At 42.9% G+C, this 17,563-nt stretch overlaps 1 protein-coding gene across 2 annotated transcripts in view; it reads left to right on the top strand.

The window, feature by feature from the left end:
• The window catches only part of raph1a (Ras association (RalGDS/AF-6) and pleckstrin homology domains 1a), a 57,186-nt gene that overhangs the window by 7,179 nt on the left and 32,444 nt on the right, over positions 1-17,563 (top strand). For both annotated transcript variants that reach the window (XM_041057606.1, XM_041057605.1), the window contains exon 2: positions 9,456-9,520. The gene's annotated coding sequence lies outside the window, so the exon portion shown is untranslated. The remainder of the gene's footprint in view (positions 1-9,455; positions 9,521-17,563) is intronic.

The raw sequence follows: 17,563 nt of genomic DNA, 5'->3' as shown, positions 1-17,563 counted from the left end.
ACACAGTAAGTTTTGTGTGTGTGTGTGTGTGTGTGTGTGTGTGTGTGTGTGGGTGCGTATGTGTGTGTGTGTGTGTGTGTCCACTGGCGTGAAGAAAGTGTTGGTACTGTAAGCCTGTCTGTTTTCCATTGCTCAAACTAAGAGAGAAAAGTACAGGCATTCAACCTGTGTGTGTACGTGTGTGTGTGTGTGTGCGCTTGTGTGAACGTGTGTGGTTGGATGTGTGTGTTAATGTTATGGCTTGGAGTATGCCTGGAACAGCTACTGTTTTTCTGTGCTGGCTCTTTCATATGTGAAAACACGCACACACTCACACGTGAACCGGGTCCAGACCAAACCACAGCTACCTCCCATATCCAGACGGCTCTCGAGTAGAGATGGAAAGTATGCGATCCTTCTCTCTGTCTGCCGACGTTTGTCTCAGTGCGAATCAAAACAGTGTGGATGAAGCCTGATACTGTGCGGCTCTTTCTGCTTTCTGTGGGGAAAGCGTCCGAGCTGCGGGACTCGATCGGCCATGACAGAAGTCATGGTTCAGACTCACACCTCTCTGCACTGTAGCCCTGTGAAAAGGAGGACCACAGTAAAGTTCTGAACATAAGCTTGACTTTTTATTTTGGGAAACTGACTAAGCGATATCTGCGTTAGAGTAAAGTGTGGTCTGAGTTGTGAATGGGAAGTCGCCAGCTCAAATCCTCCGACTGGTTTGGAAAAATGTGGGGATGGAAAGTGAATGAGGAATACGCTCGGCCTACCTCAGCAATTACTGCGTAGGTGTCTCTAAGCAAGGAGCAGTCCGCCCAGAACTCCTCAGCTGTGCTGAAAAACAGATGTACTTTGCATTCACTCCCTGTTTAGCTGTTGCATTGTATGTTTCTTCTTCCTGTGGTAAAGTGGCCGAGGCCGATGATGTGACTCCATATCCAGATATCTCGAGAAGCTCCAGTATGGTAGTACCCTTAGCCTGCTTTCATAGTACTCCTTCACTCTAAGACTGTTCAGCTGATGCTCTTTGGAAGCTGCTGTTATAACTTGGGAGCAGGTGACAGTTCAGCACTGAATTTCTATTCACCTGTAAAGCTTTAATTGGCTTGGATGTTCTTTCATAAGTAAGTAATCACTCATCAGTAATCAGATCAGTAATCGCTGGTCCTCCTCTCTTTTAAATCCCACCCAAATCATTGTGTTTTAAACGGAGGGTTTTTTTGCTGAAGGAGCTGTTTGTCCTATAAAATGTATTAAATGCACACTGCCAAGCTAACAGACTGATGCTATAGCTGGGCCAGGGGACAGTCTTTACCTGAGGACTTGTTAGAACTGGAGCCGGTCTGATGGTTTTCAGCTGAGTCAGATCCAGTTGCTCACTCTCTGCTCTGTCATTATGTGATTAGCTCCATAACTCTGTATAAGTGCATGTTATTTCTACGTGTGTGTGTGTATATGTGTCTGAGCAGGTTTTTCAGCAGTTAAGACGTATCACTCGTCTGCTCCTCCTCGTCTTGCTCATTGCAGTGTGAATGGCTGTGTGTTTGTTTGTGTGTGTGTCCCTCTGTATGGAAAAGAGACAAAAAGTGGACAAAATGAATACAACATTGCACACAAATTCAGATATGTGCATGAAAATTTCTCCCTCTTTTTGAAAAAGTTGTCGTTGGTTCCTGCCGCAGATGTTGTTTCTGGCAGGAGCCATTTCAACCGAGGACAGACAGACGTGGAAAGTTTTACTTTTTTCTGGCTATGAGGCATTTAACTTGGGTGCCACTGTGTGTGTGTGTGCGTGTGTGTGTGTGTGCGTGTTGAAGGAAAATGCTACTCTTAAACCGCTGTCATGTGACGGAAGCTAAAATTGGTATGTTTATGGAGGATTTTCTTGTTTTTTTTTTGGTGTGGATGTTTAATATCAGCAGTGTGGTGAGTGTTTGGAACAAAGTGTAGATACTCAATCCCACACGTCTGATGGTTCCAGGTTCTTATATGACAGTAAACTGTAATGATATTTTGGGGATTTGGTTTGTTAGTCAGACAAAACAAGACATTCAATGATGTCAGCTTGTGCTGTAGGATGCTGTGATGAGCACTTTTCACTAACCAAGCAATTCAGTCGCAGTATCAGTGAATCAGTGTAATCAGCTGTCTTCGTGTGACGATGAGGCATCATTTGCCAGCTTCGTTAAACTTGGATCTTCAGGTAATTTGATTGGTAGTTAACTGAGAGCAGGGACTAACTATTTGCAGGATGTATGTATTTAGTGAGGAGTAAAGTGCTGGGATTAGCAGCTGTTTTGTTTTTTTTTTATTCAGTCCTTTATGACTGCTCTGTACAAAGCTGACTGAGTTTTTGTGAATCCAGTCATATGGACAGGGTCTTATTTGAAGGGCTGAGAACCCTGGTCACCGCAGACCACAGGGTCCTTCTTTACCTTTGTTCTAATGTGTGCTGTAGATACTGGATACAGACTCAGATGCAGTCAGGCTTGTCAGTTTAACCTTGTCAGTCCTTGTCTTTCTTGCTCTTCTTCCTCCTCTTCCTCCTGTTAGCAGTATTTTGACCCAGTATCTCAGTGACCTTGTATTGAGTGAATGAGACGGTGTTCAGTGTGTGTGTTTGTGTCAAAGCAGTAAAGCAGAGTGCTGTGATTCTTCCTGACAGTTCTGCAGTGCGACCGACTCCACTGCAGCAATAGTAGACCTGTGTGTGTGTCTGTGTGCCTCCATTCATGCTCCCAGTCTGAGTGGTGATTATGAGAAAACCTCTTAACACCCGCCTTGGTTTTAAAGGGTTCTGTATGGCCTCACAGTGATGTTGAACACTCAGAAATTAAGCACGTTTGCTTGTTCTTCCTGCAAGACTCAGAAGCTGAGGTGGATCCACCCTGGGTCCAAGAGGAAAGTGACACCCAATGCAATTTCACAGAGTCTGCTGATAACCTTAAAGTACTCATTTTATCCAACCGGCAGTTTAAAACACCAGCAACCCACCATGCCAGATTGGATGTAGACGAAATGCCATGACGCAACAGTGAAGTTACATGCATTGTGAAAACCTACCAACTTCCTGAAAAGCTCTCTAAAACATCAGCTTATACACCGGCAGCTACAAAACCGAACATGCTGTACATGCTCAGTACCAGATGTAATTACATTCAAATTTTGATTTACAACATTGACACTGAACTTCACACTGCAGTTCACTTCTATTCTGTTTTATTCTGTTTTTTCTGCCCTGCAGTTCTGGCAGCTTGTGCCCCATCTGAATGAAAAAAAAAAAAAAAAGAAAAGCAGGCTGCAGATTTAACCCGAGGGCAGTGTAAGAGAATGCATGCAGTAATGTGACCTGACGGCTGGCCTTGTCTAGGCAGTGCTGCGTTGGATGGGTTGTGAGTATGTGTGTTGGTTGGTTACCAGGCAGACCAGTACGCATTTACCTCTTGCAGCTCAGCAGCAAGGCACTGATTATGGTAGGGTTGAGGGTTTGATTCCCACTGGACCTGTTTAGTGCTGGCACTAACTAACAGCAGTTTACAGAATTGAAGCTACACTGTGGAGTAAGTTGGGTGAGTACCACCAGATTTATGTTGGCTCGTCTCTGTATGTCTGTGGCCTTCAGCTGCTGTAGACGAAACTGTCTGCTGTCAAGAGACAAGCTGTTCTAAATAGGTGTGTTGGGGGGGGGCATCTACCACCCCCATCCCTCAAACTTCTCAGTTGCAAGTATCTCACACACGCTCACACACTGTTTTTCTGTACTCACGAGGACCCTCATTGACAACTAATTCCAACCTTAACCTTGAAACCAAGTCTAAATCTAAAGTTCCATTGAAGTAGTGAGGACTGTCCACCAAAATGCGTCTTCACAGTACAGAACTGTCCTCACTATGGTGGTTAAAAAACTGAAATTGGTCCTCACAAAGATAGCAATACAGACCCACACACACACTCACACAGTCCATGTCCTCCAGGCTCAAATGAACTCATGTTTCCCAGCTATGTGACGTTCAGCGAACAGTCCCCGTGTGAGCACCACACTGCAATGTGGCGAGTTTTAACTTGCACTCACACTTTAAGTTGCAGTATTAATATTTAAAAATACATTTATAGCTTCTTATAACAGCAGAGGATGAAAAGATTCTGGACAGTTTCCCAAACAGCTTTAGAGCTGGACACACGATCTGCAGAATCTCATTACTTTTATCTTTACACTGTGGTTAATTGTTGTTTTGAGGAACTCCTAAGTCAAGTTTATTGTGTTTTATCTGGCGTGCGCTGCGTGAAATGAACAGATTTAGAGACACAGTGAGAATACTGGCATTCACATGCAGCGCTGTAAGAAGTTTTAAAAGGGCAAACTTGATTTTGGTTGGAGTACACTGCTGACCTTTGAAGTGTTTGCTTCCTTTTCCTGTGCTGTATCTCTACTCCTGATTATTTATTTTCATCATTAGTTAATCTGATGATTGTGGGGTGTTTTTTTTTTTTTTTTTAATTTTGTTTTGTTTTTTGTTGTTTTTTTGATTAATCAGTTGATCATTTAGTCTTTAAAACCCCAGAGAAGGAAGCGAATACTTCAAAGGCCGGCAGTGTATTCCAACCAAAATCAAGTTTGCCCTTTTAAAAATTCTTGTGGCTCTTTTAGTGATGTCAGTATATTCACTGTGTCTCTAAATCTGTTCTGCATCTCTAAATCTGTTCATTCTCACTCATATCTTGACGATGTCACCTGAATTTGACATTGTCAAAATAAACTGAAAAAAACAAATTCTCACATTTGAGAAGTTGATATCAACATAAACATGGCGTTTTTCAGCTAATCGATAAGTCAGTTGCTGCAGCTGTACTGTTCGGAGTATTGTATGAAATGCTGTCAGCGTCCTTCTGACACATCATAACCGCATGACAAGATGTTGTGTAGCAGCACTGAACTGTTAAATAAAATCAGGATGCACATGAGACCTGGGTGGAGCTAAATGCTTACTGGGTGATGTATGTTTGTGTTGCCGTCAGGATTAACTTTTTTTTTTTTTTTTTTGATGCTTTGAAGCATCAGAATGATTAAGAAATGTGGTAACAATGCCTTTATTGTTTCAATTAAATGTTTCCCAGTTTGCCAATTATTCTGATAAGTCATTGTGGAAAGTATAATCAGGATATTATACACACTATTAACCGCACAGCCCTCTTAAATCGGATTTCCAAGACTCATTATGAGTGAAATAGTGGAGAGGTAAAGCTATTGTTTTCAGACTGAGATTTTAAAGCCTCTGTTTTGGCAGTCTGCATTGTTTCATAATACCCTTTAATGTGGCCTGTTTGCCAACGCGGGAGTCATCAATCTGCCGGGAAGGAGAGCCATGGCGTCAGCATCGCAAAGCCTCAGCAGACATATTACAAACATATTAGTATTCACCAGGAGAAGGTGACCTCAGATTAAAAAATGTAAATCATGTGTACAAAATATTTCTAAAAAGTAAGACCCAAAACTTTGATATTTCCCGTCACAATATGTGAAACTCAAATCTGAAGCTATTTACCGTGAGGTCATCTGTCTCAGAAGTACAGAGATTAGAGCTGCAACGATTAGCCACTTAATTGATAAATAGATTATTTCAATACTTAATGAATGGTTTAAGACTACGGATGCACCGAATATTCGGCCACCGAAAAATTTCGGCCGAAAACGGAACTAAAAGTGCATTTTCGGTTTCCGGCCGAAAGACCTTTATCACCGAAACAACATGGCCGAAACCGGATGTTGTGATGACGCAAGCGAAAACCGCGGCCAGTACGAGCGTGTCTGGAAAGGGCCAACATGTCCGCGGTGTGGAAATGATTTCAGTAAATCTGAGAAAGACACACGGATAGCGATTTGCAAAAATCAAGAGGAGGCGCATCTGCAGAGAATTTCTCCACGTCGGGTTTAATTTATCACCTGAAATCCAAACATGTCGGTCGCTGTGCTGAATATGAGAGGAAAAGGAAAATCCCTCCGAGCACGCCCACTCCGTCTGTGGCGGACGTTTGAAAAGGCAAGGAAGTTTAAAACCTAGCTTAAAGAGCTGCAACTCTTGGTGCATTTGTTGTTGTTAAAGGCCTACGGTTAACACATGGGCTATGGCAAACTGTGTTTTGATACACTATTATGTTGTAGTCCTACAGCGAAAATTTTAAAATGCACTTGTGTGGTTATCTGTCTTTGTGTCAGCCCTGCGATTGACTGGCGACCAGTCCAGGGTGTACCCTAGTCAGCTGGGATAGGCTCCAGCTCCCCCGCGACCCTGACAGAGGATTAAGCGGTAGAAAATGAATGAATGTTTTAAACATTCATATTAATTTATGTAATCGCAATGCCTTGCAATTTTCGTGAGGTGAGTACACAGTCATAGCCTTGAATACAATGGTACTAATAATAGGCATGATAATTTCTTTCAGTGTTTCGGTTTTTGGCCAAGAATTTTCCTTTCAGTGCATCCCTATTTAAGACTTTTTTTTTTTTTTTAATCATTGCAAACCTAATATCTTTGGGTTTTATACTGGTGGCCTGACAAATCAAGACAGTACACTGGACTAGACCCAGTGATTGATCAGGTATTCCTTATTAAAATAACTTTAAACATCAATCCAAGTTTAACCAAAACGTGGTTGAGTCTCAAACCGTCTTGGCTGTCGGTGAAGGTGAGACACTCAGGGAGACTGAAGTCACTGTCATTGCTTTCAGTGTCGGCTGATAAAAAAAATGGCGTGAGTGAAATGTGAGCCATTTCTCAGTAAGTAAACTGGGAGTTAGTATGCAGCTACAGTTCTCTGAATTCTGGATGACCTCCAGATTTATTATGAAGGGATTTACAGGACTGGCCTTGGCTGGAATGTATCAGTGTTCAAAGCAAGGGGAAAGATAGAGGGACACTGGAGCAACAGTCTGCCAGTGGTGACGGGGTTTGTGTCTGTTCCTGTTTGGGTGCAGTATTTGTACAGTTCATTTGTCTGTATTTGTGGAGTGAGCAGGTAACTCAGAATCCTTAATGACAAAAGACAATAAACAACCCAAACCCAACAAGCAAATAAATAAATATTTGCCTGAAAGATGATCCACAAAGATGTTGGGGAAACTCTGAATCAGTGGTGTGCATTAGGAGAAACTGACCGCAAAAGAATATTTATAGTACTGAGAGACTGTGATAAACCCACAATCAAAGACATTCACTGCACCAGTGCCCACAGAGTTATTTACAGAGGGCAGACGGTCAACCCCGAGCTGTGTCGAAACAGTCTTATTAGCTAATTCTTCCTAATACTTTCCTGTGAAGTAATCAGTTGCAACATGGCGGGATGAGGAACTATTTTAAATGACACATCAGTTTTTAATTCCTGGAATGAGATGGAAGTGTGAAGTTGTTTGTCACAAATACATCCGGCCTAAGGAAAAATACCAAAAAGTGCCACAGATCATGAAGATTGCAATTTTTTTTTTCCCGCTACCACTAATGGGTTGCAGCTAAACATCCTGTTGCTATGGGAACTCCAGACAACAGCTGTGCCAGTGGAACAGCCAATCACGATGTTTTTGTAGTTGAGCAATGAATCCACTGAGCATGAAGAGAAAGTGGGCGAGAGCTGGACTCACTGGATGTTAATTGTTCCCTGTGATCTGTTTTGTACTAACTAAGCTAGCAGTACTAGCTGCCTGAGGCTAAAGTTTTTTTTTTTTACTTTATTTGAGGTAACTGTTAATTTACTTTTTAATTTATTTTAATCTTGTGGACTCTTGTGGATGCACATATCTGAACTAAATCGCAGACCCTGTTTTCAGTTTAATATTGAACTTCCACACATGTTGGTTGGATGCTTCTGTCCAGAGTCACAGTTAATGTCTACTTTGGTCTTAGGTCTTAGTCACATTCATTCATTTTATTGTCAGGACTTAGTGTTTTATACCAAATGGAAGTTCTGAAACAAGGGGTGTAAGAAGAAATATACGTAAGCTGTATTGTTTCTGCTGGTTTTCTGTCAAACTTTAATGCTTGGGACGGTGTGATCATGAAACCGGTGCTTACCTATAAACGTTAGTTTGTATTAAAAGGTACTAAAAACTCTGCAGAAGCCCTGTTGCAGGCAGGTGAGCGTTGGACAGTTAATAGTTAATGGGCGATAGTGAAGAGTCTCGTAGGATAAATTTATTGCTGATTGTGATCTTTTTTATGAGATTTGTTGACAACGACAAACAGTGAAATAACAGACAGCATTATCTTCTGAAATAGGAATGTGTAGTGCAGTCAGCTGTTTGGGTTCCAGATGTCGGCTTGTCGCTGGATGGTTGCTGGTTTGAATCTCCAGACTGGGGAGATCAACAAGTAGCACTGACGCACAGACGTACTCCTGAGCAGCACACCGGCAGAGAGCAGATAACTGTGTGTTTGTGTGTTTGTCCCAACAACAGCGTTCTTGTTGTTTCAGCCATCAGCTACTGATCATATGAGAGCTGCTAATGATCTTATGCAAGCTGGGATTGGAGTGCGTGTGTGTATGTGTTTTTGTGTGTTTAGAACAGTGTAACTTTCATCTGCGCATGTGATGTGTCGACATTTTTGTGTATTTGTACTTGGTGGTTAGTCTTTGGAACGAGGACACACACACACACATATCCATGTGACAGATGAAGTCATGCTCACTGAAACTCCCAAAACGCTCATTCAGACACACACATATTTAACTTTCACAGACACACACACAGTTTCTTCACACACTGTGCTTGTGAATGTTAAAGAAAGGGCAGGGTGAAGTTTTGACATGATGAGCTGAGCCGTGGTTCGGTGAAATGTCACCGATTTCAGCCGACTCAGCAAATACAGATCACGAGAGGCTCGCCGTAGGAAAAGGAGCGAGGAAAATAAAAATGGAGTGAGAGGGAAAAGACATGAATTGGCCTGAATGGAGACCAGTGGGTTGAGAGAGAGAGACAGAAACACATTGGGAAAGAGAGAGAGAGAGCGAGAGACTACAGCAGTGTATTTAAATGTTGTGGCCTGTCAGTTATTTTTAGGTCACACATCCAGCCTGCTCAGCATGATAGAAACACACACTAGTGCCACCTGCTGACAGTACTTTTGGTGTGTAGACAGCTGGTGTGTGTGTGTGTGTGTGTGTGTGTGTGTGTGTGTGTGTGTGTGTGTGTGTGTGTGTGTGTGTGTTTGGAGCTGTTGGAAGATGTATTTTATCACGTGTGATGGAGCCAGGCTAACGGTTTCCCCCGTCATCTCTACGCTGGACACACAAAGATAGAACTGATCTGCTGATTCCCCAAAAATGACACTGTTCCTTTACAGAAAGGTGAACAGAGGGGTTTTCATGTAGTGCTGTCAGCAGGAAGGAAGACCTCTGTATGCATGTACCTGCTTCTCTGGCCATGCAAAGGAAATGTGATCATGTATTATAAAACATTGTCTCTGTGTGTCTCTCTGCAGGGTGATTGAAGTCATCCGCTCTGTGCTGTGTTGGAGCTGGACTGAGCTGTGTTAGCAGACCAAAGGTAAACATCATCCATCCACGCTTATCGTTTCATATCACACGGTCGCATGTGGAAAGGTCTGCTCTGTGTTTATGGGGGCTGTGTGGGCTTTTTCAAAAAAGTCAAGCTTGAACAAATTTGAACGCAAATACACCCCCACAGCCTCAGAGAGGACGTCTTACCCTGTCGTGTGTGGCGTCATACAACTGCACTCAAGTGTCTTGAGATTGTGGTGCAACTTGGAAACTTGCATCATGGCTCCTTCTCCTAAACAATAGTAACAGGCCACATATTCTGTCCTGGTGATGAGTAGGGTTAAAATTGGACAGACAGATGAGGCCGCACATTTCCAACTTTGTTCCAGCAGTTTGGTGACGGCACTTTCCTGTTTCAACATGACAGTGCTCGTATGCCCAAAGCCAGATCCATGAAGATATCTTTTTTTTCCAGTTTGGTGCTGAAGAAGTTATCTAGCTTGCACAGAGCCCTGATCTCAACCACATCTACCACCTTTTGGACAGGCCTTATCACCTGGCATCAATGGCCGACCTCCCAAATGCTCTTATGGCTGAATGGGACCAAAGCCCTGCAGCCAGGTTCAGAAAACCTGTGGAAAATTTTCACAGAGGAGTGGAGGCCATGCCTGTGGGTTTGGAATAAGATGTTCAGCAACTATGTAAAGTATGGGTATGATACTCAAATGTCCACATACATTTGGCCACATAGTGTTATTTGGTAATATTTCCACTGAACTGCTTGTTCTTGCAGACCACCTTTTGAGCCGTCCTCCTTCTGCTCTTGGCTGTAATGTTATTTAAACTGGTCGTAGCGATCTGGAAAAGTTATAGGTGACATCTGGTTCAGGCATATTGTGTAACATTTTTTATTATCCCTCCGTGTTCATAGTTGAGGCATACCCAAAGTACAGCACACTGTATTTTTCTAATAACATTCTCTATGTCACTTATTATGTTTCAGACCGTAAATATCAAACCAGTTGGATAAAAAATAAAGTCAGGCCCACAGTCAACTGATGGTTAGAAAGGTATTAGGAGGTTTCCAAAATAAATGTTCTTGTAGTGACTCTACAGTCGGGCATATTTACCCACAAAGCATGCCACAGCCATCAGATATCACAGGCGATTAATCACACGCAGCCTCTTGTGGGCCTCTGTGTTCTTGATGATTGTGTTCCATCCCCATTGAGTTCTGTGGAAAAGTAAATGTCTCTGTGGCAAGAGGCTCCAACACTGAGTCAACTCAGCCAACTCTGGAGTGCCCGTGTTATAAATCTGTGGTCAGTGCAAAATAATTCCTGGATACTTAAGACAGAAGTCATGTCAGTTTACGTAACAGCTTGTAGGGGTTTGGTATAAATAGTGGAAAGTGACACGACAAGCTTTACTATGTTGGAATCTAAATTCTTTTTTCCTGAGATTAAAGATTCTTTGTTGTGTCCTGAAACCAAGAACAGCGTACCATTACCATTAAGTTTTGCATTAATGTCAGGGCTGTGCCAAGCATTGGCGAAGCAGTGTGCCCTTCATGCAATGTGTGTGTGTGTGTGTGTGTGTGTGTGTGTGTGTGTGTGTGTGTGTGTGTGTGTGTGTGTGTGTGTGTGTGTGTGTGTGTGTGTGAGACGGCTTGGAGCTTGTTTGGTAACACTTAGCTGGGAATGTTGGTTTTTCTGTAAAGATCAGACAGTTTGTTCAGAAACTTAAAGTGTGTGTGTGTGTGTGTGTGTGTGTGTGTGTGTGTGTGTGTGTGTGTGTGTGTGTGTGTGTGTGTGTGGGATGCTGCCCTGTTATCATTCAGCTTTGGTGTGAGTTTAGCTGCACACACACAGCTGCACATACAGTGCTTGTGCTGCACTGATGATCAAATCAAAGTGGTGTGTGTATACATATAAATACACACACTATATATATGCACATTGTGCGGTTGTGGGCTGTTGTGAGGGAGTGGCTCGTTTCTCGTTTCGCGTTTATTATAAGGAGCTGTTTGGGTTTGGCAAAATATAGAAAGGTAAAGCTACAGAGTCATGTCTCATCATGATAAAACTGAACGCGGCTGAAGCTGAGGGTGTTGGTGTAGCAGCAAAGTCTCACGCTGCACATGACATCATGTTTGTTCTTTAAATATGTTTTTAATAACTGCACTCAGTGCAGTATTTTAGCCGTGTTCTTGTAGCACAGTGGCTCCAGAGATGGCCGTGTCAGTCCGGATGAGGATGCCCTAATTTTTCATGCTATAATTCTACATTTACAATGAAACTGGCACGGTCACATCATAAAGCCACACAGCAAGCTAACATACATGTCCTGCCAAAATAGGTGGTGCTAGAAACTTGGCGATGTGGTGACTTCTAGAAGAGCTTGTTAGTAAACTGCTGTAGCCGTGTAGCAATGTTAGCGTCTGCTAACATGCTTGAAAACTCAGAACAAGCTAACGCTAGTCACATTCCTGCCAGATGCTCTCCAAGCCAGCTAACTTGCTAACTGCCATTTTGTAAGTTTGTTAGCTGTTTTTTACGATGTTTGAATAATTTCACGGAGCAGTTTATACTTCGACTGAGGACGTTAAATAAAAATGGATTGTTCAGCTAATTAGCCGCAAAGCTCCAAAGGTGAAGTCGGCACAAATAATTCATGTGGATTTACTCCGCTCCTGTGAGCAAATGTACCGACGACAACAATTCCATTTCCGTTCCATTTTTATGTTCATGTTACTGGGCTTTTATGAATCTCTAAACATTTGTTTCCAACCAGAAGATAAAGCCGTGATTCTGGTGACAAGCTTTGCCTGCCCTCTGGAGCCACCCCCAGGCTAGGTTTCACACTTCAGTGATGGTAAGGATCTGAGAATAGCTGAGCTGTGCCTCCACTTTCCAGGCATCATCTGGGGCTGCGCATACAGCTCTGCCCCACATGTATCCCCTTAACTGTCAGCCTGATTGTGAATGGGGCTAATGTTTTGGGACACAGGGGCAAATTGGCAGCGAGGGTGATTCTACCACGCAGTCTCCATCTGTTTTAATACATCCACGGTGAAGCCATTCATTTACAGTAGAATCAACTTCCTGCTGCCTCTTGTTTGTTTCTTTTGGAGCAAAAATAGAAGTCATTTGTTCTGTCACTAAATTGGGAGCACACCACTGGGAGTGAGTGTGTGTGCGTGCTTATGTGCGTGTGTGCATTTGTGTGTGTCAGTATCACGTTACATGGCGGCAGCTGAATACCCCTGGGATCTGCCGGGTCCAGCCGTGGGGCTCAAGTACACTCAGATACAATGGTGTGTAATTTGGGCCACATCACATGCATGCATGCATGCATACATTCCCGTGTGTGTCTTTTCTCATAATAAAAGTACACATGCCTGCGCTCGTGCATGTGCTTGTGACTCACACAGTGCAAGAACCTGTGGCGCTGTGCGCAAAAAAAAAAGTAAGAGCACCACAGAACACAGTCTGCCTCCACCTCCCACTCTTTCTCTGTATTAATCTCCCTTCCTTGAATTGAGAGACAGAGGCAGATGTCGATATGAGGCAGGGAAACAAGGAGGAAATGATGTAATCCCTGCTGCAGGTCTCAGGGGAAGTGATATCATTGTTGCTGGATCAGCAGGCGGCTCCTCGCTCGTCATCTGCTTCCCCTGCCTCTTGCCATTCCTCTTCCTGTTCTTTCTGATACAAGCCAAACGTTTCTGTTCAGCTGCACCAAAATTACACCTCGGTGTACTCTGCATCACTGCTTACCTTTTTCTAAAGCAGAGGAAAACCTTTGTGGTATTTCAGTGTAATTTTCCTCCCAGCCATCGAGCTATCGATACAGTTTAAAGTTCTGTAAATTTGAAGTGTCTGGATGAATTTATTATGAGAGGTTTACTTGGGGGGTTTAGGAGGTTCAAGGATTTTTCAAGTCTGTCTTTAAATGATAATCAGGTGCCCTTATGTGCACTGAAACAGGTTTTTCTTGCTGTGATCGTTCTTGCTCTTCGTGCAGGCCCAATAAAAAGCCTTTCCTCATGCTTCAGTAGCCTGAGTGAATCAAATCAATGGGTGTTTTCTGAAGTTACAGTGTTTTTAGCACAAAAATCACTGTTTGTGTTACTATCCACCCACTGCTGCTGAGGAAGGAAGCACAGTTCAGGGGAAAACAAGAGGGAATTTCACACTGAAAAGACCTGTTTCAGTTTGCGTACATGCACCTGACTAATAAACCTGCTCAATAAAGTAACATCTGAATCTGCAAGAAGGGCAAGTCAAATGTCAGGTTCTCAGTCAGGTTGAAAACCTTGTTTTTTTTGTTACCTGTTCTTTATTTTGCAGAGAGAAGTGATCGTTAGTCTGCAGAGACAAGTGTAATCCTGATGCATGTCGTGCTGCCGTGTTTCCACACACCTCCGGTGTTGAAGGGTTGCATGTGGACGGCTGTACGAATGTATGCCAGACTCTGTTTGCACTCGCTGTTCTGGATCATCTCTTTGGCTGTGCATTAACTGAACTAGGGTCAGATCTGACACCTTTGTCAGACACATTGTATGTGCATTAATATTACAATTAATGTTAAGCTACACCAGCCAATCAGTCACAAGCAACTTCAAGAGTCTTGGCGGCAAACAAGAGCCTCTCTCACATGGAACTGAGAGTGTCCTCGACCTGGAACATCCTCAGAGTCCACTCTGTGTTTTCTAGAGCACGACATGAGCAAAGAGACACCCCACAATACGCATGTCTTCTGTATTAAAGGGAGACCAGCAAGAATGAAAGCGTTTCACTGCAGAATCATTGTCTGATTTGGCAGCCATTCAGGCCTCACACACACACAAACACACACACTGGCTAGCTCCTGTAATTGGTGGCACAGTGTGAATCCTCTGTGGCGAGACACAAACACACAAACTGGCACTGAGTGTGGTTCACTTACAGCATCTAGTTGAGCATGAAAGACGACATTAAAACTTGGAGTCTGTGACGTAAAACGTGTTGTAGTAAAATCTTTTATTCCATTTACTTTGTTTTGATCTCTGATGTCAGCTGTGATTTAATTCTTTGTCTTCAGGCAAAAGTTTGGCAAAAGAATTGATGCTAAAAGAGAGAAACACGAAAATAAATAGATTTATAAAAATAGGGGAGACTGAATAACAAAACATACACCTGAGTCTGGTAAAAAGACAGAATTGTGCTTTTGATGCTATTGTTCAGCAAAATGTGGAAGGAAATATTTTCTTTCTAATTTTAGGCTTTGGGCATCTTTTTGGTAAAGTTTTTGCATGGTCAGTCTTTTAGAGCGTGTGTGTGTTTGTGTGTGTGTGTGTGTGTGTTTGTGAAAGAGAGAGAGAAACAACTCACCGTCTGGATTCACTCATTGCTGCTTTTTTCCTCTGGATCTGATTTATAGCTTCGCTTTACAAAAACCCAACAGCCAGACCTAAAAATACAGTTCAGTGTGTGTGTGTGTGTGTGTGTGTGTGATGTCCTGATATAGAGCCGTGGGAACGGGCCCACACCGAGGGACTTTAAAGCCCTCTCTGTTGTTGTTGTTGTTGTTTTGTTGTGGCATCAGACCAGTTGAGGCTCCGTGTTGTGCTGTGGGAAACTGGGAGCTGCAACGTACAGATGCAGTGTGTTGCTCAAGGGCACTAAAGCAGCAGATGTTTGTGGAGTCAAGAGGGAGGAGAAACAGATGGAAACAGTGCAGTTTTCTTTTAAGTCTGTTTTTCTGAACTGACTACTCATGTCCTCCCTCATCCCCTCTCCTCGTCTCCTCTCTCTATATGTCTCTTTTCCTCTTGTTTCTTCTCTTTCTCCTCTCAACTTGTCCACTTTACCTGTCTTCTCACCTCTCATTGTCTCCTTTTCTCCTCTGGTCCTCAATCGTCTCTTCTCCTCTTACCTACTTTCCTCTCTTCTTGTCTCCTCTCCTCTACCTTATCTCCTCTCCTCTTGCCTCCTCTTAGTCTCCTCTCTTCACCTCTTGTCCCCTGTTGTCTCCTCTCCTATTGCCTGCTTTATTCTCTTCTTGTCTCTTTTCCTCTTGCCTCTTTTCTTCATCTCCTCCCCTATCCTCTTGTCCCCCATTCACTCCTCTCTTCTTGTCTCCTCTCCTCCACACTTGTCTCCTCTCCTCTCTTCTTTTCTCTTCTCCATGTCTCTTTTTCTTTCCTCTATACTGTCCTCTCCTTTTTCTCCTTTCCTCTGTCTCCTTTCCACTTGTTTCCTCTTATTCCCTCCACTCGAGGTTTATGTCCCAGGTTGACACAGGGACCCCGGATGTCCCCTGTGTTTCCCCCTAAAAATATCCCAGTGTAACACTGTACATGCATCGGTCAGTCCCGTCGCCTCTCTGCCAGACAACAGTTGCCTTAACCTCCACATTTAACTCCTTGTAAGGGGTCAGAGGTCAGGGTTTGGAGGTTTAGGCCACTTCCTGTTTGTGATAGCTTGTCGTGTTTAATAGATGGAGTCGATTCTACATGACTGTGGAAATGCATCTGTAAGGTAAAACTGTCTCTGTCTGTAATAAATGTAATTTTTAGTGTACCACTCGCCCTGATTAAAAGAGAGGAGAGAGGAGAGATGAAGTCAAGGACAGGAGGGAGCAGGAGTGAATAGAGCAAGGAAAGGAATAAATGAAGGAAAGGAGGAAGGTGAGTCAAGAGACAGGTGGAAAAAACAGTAATAGACGAGGAAGGAGGGGGAGAAATTAAGGGAAAGAAAAAAATGCAGAGAAGTAGGAGGAATGAAGGATGGGAGTATGATTGCATGGTTTCAGTCTGTCAGACAGGAGGAGTGTGGCTGCAGCAAGATAGAATAGAATAGATCTTTATTGTCATTGTCACAGGTACAACGAAATTTAAAGTGCTCTCCAGTCAGTGCATTAAGAAAAATATTAAAAAGAATAAATAAATAAAACATATAGAACATATAGTAACACTAGCAGCATACACAACAGACATACACACGCAGTCATACGCACCAAATCATTTCCTAAAAACAGAGTATTGCATATTATTTTTTTGCAGTATTGAGGGTTGTTATTGCGGTTGGATAAAAACTGTGTTTGAGTCTGTTTGTCCTTGCATTTATTGACCTGTACCTTCTGCCTGAAGGCAATAGTTCAAACAGGGAGTGACCGGGATGGTGGGTGTCCTTTATAATGTTCTGTGCTTTTTTCAAACAGCAGCAAAGTAATTACTGTTTACTTTGGATACACACACACACACACACACACACACACACACACACTCAGAGCACTAACAGCCCATCACTATGACTCGCTGCCTCAGCTCTGTTTGACAGAACAGTTTGACAGAGTGCTGTTTTTAAGACTCTTTCTAGTGGTGCATTCAATGGCAGTCTGACGCTTCTGCTGCAGTGAAGAATCTGTGGCTGAGAAGCCGTCGACGTAACAGAGATGACCAAGTTCATGTGATCTCTGATTACAACGTCCTTATTTGTCTTGCTTGTCTTTTTCCTCTGATTCATCAGAGGATTCATCAGATCCATCATAGTAATTCATATTGTGTTATAAGGTTTACGAAAGATGACGAGGACTAGCTGTTTGCTGCAGATCAACTGTCTGCAAAACAATAAATGTATATGTTTATGATATGATCAGACCAGTTATTAATATGAAAGTATTGATTAGTGTGTCAGATATTGGTAAAAACCAAGCTTATCTGTCATTGACATGGCAACTATGAACCATAATATCTTAATAAGAGATAAATATAAATAGGAAATGAGACAATATTAGAAGGATGGTAGATTAAAGATTGAATTGTCATCTATCCTGAACAGGCAGCAACTTTGGAGGCAGATTTGCGTGGAACAGTTTTTGAACGTTGAAGCACCCGTGTTTTCTCTGAGAGGAAACCTCGTCTGAGGAGCACGCTCAGTTCAGATCCAACGTGAAGGGAATTTTCTTCTCGTTTAAACTGCTGGAGCAGCCTGTGCCTGCAAAGAAAAAAGGTTCATTTGTGGGGCCTGTGTGGATACAGCAGATTGTTGTACAAGAGTGCAGCTGTGAGAGTTTTCACAAAGCTCCTCTAGTCCCTCAGCAG

Source organism: Toxotes jaculatrix, chromosome 15 (assembly GCF_017976425.1).
Source record: "Toxotes jaculatrix isolate fToxJac2 chromosome 15, fToxJac2.pri, whole genome shotgun sequence".
In the NCBI taxonomy this organism is placed as follows: Eukaryota; Metazoa; Chordata; class Actinopteri; family Toxotidae; genus Toxotes; species Toxotes jaculatrix.
The sequence above is the reverse complement of the archived record's forward strand: the minus strand, read 5'-3'. Positions and strand labels throughout refer to the sequence as shown.